Source organism: Haliotis rubra, unplaced genomic scaffold (assembly GCF_003918875.1).
Source record: "Haliotis rubra isolate DU_JTF1 unplaced genomic scaffold, ASM391887v1 Scf167, whole genome shotgun sequence".
NCBI lineage: Eukaryota > Metazoa > Mollusca > Gastropoda > Lepetellida > Haliotidae > Haliotis > Haliotis rubra.
The window spans coordinates 28,490-35,667 of NW_025765636.1; the positions used below are offsets into that span (position 1 = coordinate 28,490).

Below are 7,178 nucleotides of genomic sequence, written 5' to 3' on the forward strand. Positions count from 1 at the left end.
CTGAGGCTAGCTTTATATAATCTACCGCAGTTTCATCTCCTCCTTATCACAAACGCTTGAGGTCAGTTCTACCTACAGTGAGTGAGTGAGTTTAGTTTCACGCCGCTCTTAACAATATTCCAGCAATATCACGGCGGGGACACCAGAAATGGGCTTCACTCACTATATCCATATGGGGAATCGAACCCTGGTTTCGGGTGACGAGCGGACGCTTTTAACCACTAGGCTATCCAAACGCACCAGTTCTACCTGTTGAGTTACCTTTCTAGTCCATTATATCATCTGGAAGCTTAATTCAGATGTAGAAAAATTTTGTTTACATATAGAGACTTGGAGATAACCTAACACACCTTGTGAGGAAAGATAATGACGGGGATTGTATGTTTTGTAAATGGAGGTTACTGTTTTACAAGAACTGTTTTATCACACTCTTATGTACAAAATTTAGTAAAGATAAAAATTTATCACATTTATAATAACACAAAATGAGCATGTCTCAAAACAAGTCTATGCTATTTTCTGAAATGTGTAAATAAACATAGAAACCCATTGTAAATCGGACCCATGAAGATCCGGGTTAGAATTGATCTTCAGTAACCTATGCTTGTCGAAAAAGCGACAACGGATCGGGTGGTCAGGCTCGCTGACTTGCTCGTTGACAATACGTCATCGTATCCGAATTGCGTAAATCGAGTGCGGCGTAAAACTAAACTCACTCACTCACCCCATTGTAAATCGTGAGTAGTTTTACGTGCGCTTCAACCAGTTATTTTGGTAATGCAGTATGTCTTATGGTTCCGCGCGCTTCTGAGACATCTGCTGAAGTGTGTTGATGCAACCGATCACAAAGGCCGTTAACGTGCCAAAGGAAGGAGCAAAACTCCCATTGTCTAAGCCATTGAACCTGATCGCCCACAGTGGAGTCCTGGTGCATGTATTTAGTCGACTCTTACCACAAACATAAGGTTAGGTGCTTACACCTGCGCCTTGCCCAGCATAAACTGGGTTAATGGGCAATGACAGGGCCCAGGGCCAACGCCCTAACACCAGTCAGCCAGATCTCGTCTTGTGAACACCCGATCCGTGATGTACTGGATCAATTAAACTTATTACGAATATGTCTAAATCCATTTAGACACAGGTGTTTCGCCAGGCCATGCTGGTCAGCGGGCATGTATGAAATTCTGTCAGGGACATGCTCGCCTCGATCTCATGAAATCAACTAGATGTAAGGATGCGAGAATACAAGAATCCCTTACAGTATTCCATGGGCTATTTATTACGTCTTCAGCACTTAATTATTTGTAAATACGTAAATGAATGAACACAACGTGTATGAAATTAATTTTATTATGAGAAATGAAAGGTTTCAAGAAAAACACGCGTACGGAGGCCGTAGATACATTGGTAAATATATATATATATTAATTTTGTTTGCATTAAATTTTCAATTCCAAAATATAGAATTGTTGTTAAATAAGGTATTAACAGAGACGCTGAAATACTGTAAAACAAAAGCAAAAGAAAAATATATAATATAATCTGATATTTATCAAATGTATACAGAATATTCAGTGAGAATGTTTAAAACATTATACTATACAATCATATATTATTTTATGCAAGTGCACTGCACTGCTTTATAAGTAAAGGTATGTCTGTAACCATGGATACTTTTCAAACTACCAGATATTACACTTCTGTTAGGTATAGGTAGGGTACAAATAGAATTTATGTGACAGATATTTACTTCTCAAATGGTGATGGCGGCTAACGCATCATTAAAGTTCATGACGTTCATCTTCTATTTGACATTGATCACGCGTCAAAGGCAATGCTTTATATTCAGTTTTTGCGTCTGAAGGTCTTAATTCGAAATTCGTACTTGGACAACAGCGTTCCATCCCACAACTGGTGCACCGACAGGTGTTACTGTTAGCTGCAAGGACAGTACTAGTACAGAGACAGACGGTGAGTTCTGCGATGCAATAATAAGATCAGAAGAGTGCCCCAGCGGGGAGCACAACCCTTCTGACACTCTGGGTAATGCAGAAGGTTGCATAGACTAACGCTTAGTCTCTGAATATATATAATTTTGATAGTAATTAGCAAACCTATTTAAATTGGCCGGGTGTAAAAACCTTGGAGTCAACTTTGTATGCAGACTCTTTCAGTGTTGTCACACCTCCTAGTGTACAGTACACACCCCTGTGCCCACGAATTCGTTGGTATATGACCAGATGGTGGCCACATGAATACGTACAAACACCTAGTTGTGGGAACAGCAATGTGCAGTAAACTTGGACAAAGTACTGTGGCTATGTGTCCCAGTCCACCAGCTGAGAATGGGTACCTTCTAAGGGCGAGAAAGTCGCAATAACTCGGTGCGCCTTGTGGCAGCAAGAGTTGTATACTCTCCAAGAAGTTGAGATTGATAATAAGATGGGCCGTTGAGATTGACATCCAATGATCGAGGAAAATATACCAGCGCCTTGAGCATGAACCAGCGCGTGGATATGTGCGCTGTATAAATATCCAATAATAATAAAATTGAAAAGGAGCCCAAGACAGACCAGAGATTCAGAATCTGAGGAAATCTAGACATGCTTCATTTAGGACTTTAGCACTGCAGAGAGGGCTAGGCAGTAGGAAAAATAATGTGGTTCAGGGATCGTGAGACAGACTCAAAGTCTGCAGTGTTGGGGAGTCTACATGTTCTCCGGAAAGTTCTTGGTGGGTTCGACAAGGCAGTGATTCCTGGGAGAAGTCCCATTCGCTGTCTGGGCTGCGTGTAGTAGGAAGGCAAGGGCCCTGAGCTCATGATGAACCTTACCAGCCTGACTGTGCCAGGATCAACCGAACCCTCTCTGCTGTCTGCATTTTTCATCTTAATCTGTAAAACACAACAATAAAGCATTTCTATAGTGTCTTAACTCCATCAGTAAATGATGCTCAGTGGCGCTGTACTAAGTAAACATCATGTTGTATAAACAGAAATACAAGAAGATAGTTTAGGTATGCTTGAAGAAAGAGATATGTTTTTAGAGCTGATTTGAAGTTTGTTGTTGCCATTAGTTATCTTAGAGATAGGGGAAGACTGTTCCAGAGGTTGGGAGCTGCAGAAGAGAAAGCTCTGTCACCATGCTTATTTTGCTGAGTGGAGTTAATAGGAGGAACTGGTCAACAGAACGAAAATATCGGAAGGGTTTGTGAAGTGTAATGAGGTCTTTGAAATAGAGTCACATGTCGTTCTCATAGATGCAGTTGTGAGTCAGAAGAATATTATGTATTCAATGCGTTGTTTGATGGGTAACCAGTGGAGGGATCTCAGGGTTGAAGATAGGTTGTCAGAGCATCTAGAACGAGTAATGAGGCGTTGCAACGTTTTGAATTCGCTGAAGTTACCCTAAGATGACGACTGTGGGATACCGTTGGAATTTCGAGTTAGGTTTTGATTTGACGAGATACGGAACTTGGAACGTTGGGAGATTACTACATTCGTGACCAACTCGTGTTATTCCGAGACAAGGTCGGGGAATGACGATGTGTTGGTGGTGATTTTTAGTCGGACTAGTTTCCGCCCGGGGTTGTGGATGTGGCCGTAGTGACATTGGACGTCGTGGCGTTGGACGACAGGAAGAGTATCGGAAGTGGACCCACAGACACTCTCTGGACACACTGGCAGCCGGGGTCACACTTCATCCCTACGGTCTTGTAATACAGAGTCTTGTAGGTCTTGTAGATGTAGTACTGAAGACTGGAATATAACGCAGAGAGAGAGAGAGTTAAAGGTCTTGCATAAGATCATATGGTCATTTGTTAGAGGAAACTAGACACAAACTATGGCTAACACTGGTACCTTCTGTATTTTACTGTAAGACCGAAAATTTTAATAAATCGTAATAACGTTGTGAAGTATGACTGGATAATGAACATTAACAGAATGTAATATGGTATATGAAGGGTTACTGTAGCAACAATTGGCACTGATGAGAGAAATCGACATAAGTGGGAATAAATAATAAAGGCAAAAGGCTAACACTAAGACATGACGGACAGAAAACCCGGAGTGAGGAAGCTACTTTTGACACGATTAAAGTAATGAGTTTAGCAATAACTAAGCAATGAATAGTAGAAATTATAAGAAAATTGATAAGTTGTTTCCATATATTGTATCAAATCCCTAATCCGTCAGCGTCAGCGTCAAAAAACCATTGCTTATGGGTCGCTTAGCCCCCAAAACTAGCGAAGCGTTACCTTCAGCAGACTCCAGAATCCAGAATGTCAAAAGTGGCAGAACCGTTAGCAAAGTAAACGCTACAGTATTTATTTGAAATGGAGAGAAAATGCTCAGGTTGATCGGGACCTTACTGAAGGTATCGCACATTTATCAAACCCTACCCCTAGTCCTGAGTAAAACTTTGACCCATAAAACTTTTACCCTTGATCGGGTGTAAAACCTAACCCCTTGTTCCTATTAAAACCTTACTCCTCGACCTGGTGTGAAACCTTATCCCTTGATCGGTGTAAAACCTAACCCCTCCACTTGGTGTAAAACCTTACCCCTTGACCCGCGTAAAACCTTACCCCATAATCGGTGCAGGACCACGCACCTTTAACCCGGTGTCTTAGTCATACGAACTGAAAATGTTCTAAGCAGGTCTTACATACATGACTATACATTCCATATATCCATACAGCTGGTTTATTGATGAGTGTGGCGTTTAACAAACAAACACCCCCAAAACAACAAATAACACACGTACAAACAAACAAAACAAACAAACAAAACAAAAAAACCCCCAAAACAACAACAACAAACAAACAAACAAAACAACAACAACACAAAAACACACAACAAAACCCACAATACAACATTACTTCCATACAGGGATGCAGGTTAGTTGATTCACTGGATCTTCAGTAACCCATGCTTGTCGTAAGAGGCGACTAATTGGTCAGGCTCGATGACTTGGTTGACACATGTCATCGCACTCAATTGCGTAGATCGATGCTCATGCTGTTGATCTGACTCCTCGATTATTTACAGACCACCGCCATGTAGCTGGAATTTTCCGGAGAGCGGTGTAACACTCAACCTCACTCACCACATATTGAAATTCAGTCAGCACAAATAGCCTTTCAGTCCTTGGATGCAGCAAGTTGTCAATTGTCAACCCTCAAACTTGTCTGTTTCTCACTGGAAATATTTCAGAACTTTCCTCCGTTAGAAATATACTTCATATCTTCATACTGGTTTACATCAAATAATTGATTGTAAACACAGAAGTATACTGAATAACTTGAAGTGTGCTCGATGTTGCAATGCACGTATTGAATGCAAAGGTCAGAAGAGCTTACTCCTCGCGCTTACCGGTATTTTTTGTGCAAGAGCCCCACCCCAGGAAACCACAAGATACGTAGTAGCTACTGGATCGGCTCCTCAGCTGGGTGTAGTTCAGCATGTGTCTTTGCTGTGATAAAATGAGATTATTTAATGCAAGAATGCTATTATTTTAAAGATGTTTGCAATTGTTTGACATCAATGTCATTTTTACTTTGACAACTAATTTGATTTTATTTTATGCACAGAATGACCGTCAATAATTCAATTTATTTCAATACGCCAAGCTTTTCACTGTATATTGTTTTAGCTTTAAAAGTACAAATGCTGCGGACAGTAATAAAGAGCATATTTTTCTCTTACAGATACGATTGAGTATTTAAATATACCTTATTGTTCCTACGAAGGATTCTTCGCATCCTCTACAGCATTCCACCTCACAGTCAGAGAGGACCTAGAATGTCCAACACTCGGTTGGTAGTCCATGATGACAAGATATTTAAACAATAAAACAATATTCAACAATACAATATAAAAGTTCTTACTCATATCAAATATTGATTTAAAAGCATACGATTTCAATAAAAGTCAGTTAAAACTCATTTATGTCTTGATATGCACCTCGAAGGAAGTTAAAGAAGCCCAATCGATTCTTTCATGATCTCTGACAGATTAAGAATGGAAGAATGAAAGAATCATTAGTTATTGGTGTGTGTATAACTCATGTTATATTTGGGATTATACTTTCTCAGTAAAAGTACAGATTCTAGTACCTTTGTTTGGTTCAGGTCCCATCCAGCATTTTAACAGACACTCTCGGAGTCAGGCACTCAATCGCCAGCACACAAAACCATCTAACCTACTGGAAGCCAGCTACTATCTTGGCCACAAACACACAACTGAGCCAGCCTCATACCACGGACTTTGAGTACCCCTCTGATGAGTGTAAATTGACACGGCTCCAACGACCGAAAACCATGACAACGCAATGCCCGGATTAGGTCTCTTGGCGATTAAGTGCCGGACTCTGAGAGTGTGGGGTTCCCGGACGGGACTCAACCCAACCAAAGACCTAGAATCTGTACTTGCTGAGAAAGTATAATCCCAAATATAACGCGTTACATTTGAATCGTGTATTCGTGGTATATATAATTAAACTATAAGTATTATTGTGTGTGTCCAATATATGTGTTTGAGACAATTACATTAAAACATTTATATATTGTGCTCACCTGAAGTAGCTGTTTCAGCTAAAATGCAAAGCAGGAGTACGACAAGGATATGTTTTCCTTCCACCCTCATTATGATGAAATGATGAGCGTTGTTTGCTGCAGTGTCGCAATATGTGTCCGTGGGTGTCTCCCATTTAGCTCATATATAGTGTCCAGGGTTCTGGGCAGTCCTCTCGATGGCTGAGAGCAACAAGGAAGCGGGAAAGCACCGCCAGGTGCAGCAGCTCCATGATTGGTTTGAACTGCAGACATTCAGTATGCATATGCGACAGCGATGCTTCGTTGCACTTTGGATTTTCCAACCATATATGGCCTTTCGTATTGATAACGCTAAATATATCTGCGTTTTCAATCTTTGTTTTCATGTCGTAAGCAGATGTGGTGGCTTCTCTGGAAAGTGTCATGTGTAATTTAATCAAGTTTTTATCGATACTGAGGATCGGGTGGCAAGCGTGTCTCGACATATGCCCTCAGTAGTGGTTTATGTTTATTACTCAAATATTTTGAATTAGTTTCTGTTGCTCGTTCTATTTAAGTGTTTAGATTTCTTGGGATATCCGACACCACTTTGTGATGCGGATAAGCAATGTTAGGCAGGCATA

General features: G+C 40.6%; 1 long non-coding RNA gene across 1 annotated transcript; it reads right to left on the reverse strand.

Moving 5' to 3' along the window:
- Positions 1–2,996: 2,996 nt before the first annotated feature.
- On the reverse strand, positions 2,997–6,665 carry LOC124272164. Its single transcript, XR_006897264.1, has 2 exons — positions 6,577–6,665; positions 2,997–3,757 (listed from the first exon to the last, which is right to left on the reverse strand). It is a non-coding gene; the product is annotated as an uncharacterized LOC124272164 (long non-coding RNA).
- Positions 6,666–7,178: the final 513 nt, after the last annotated feature.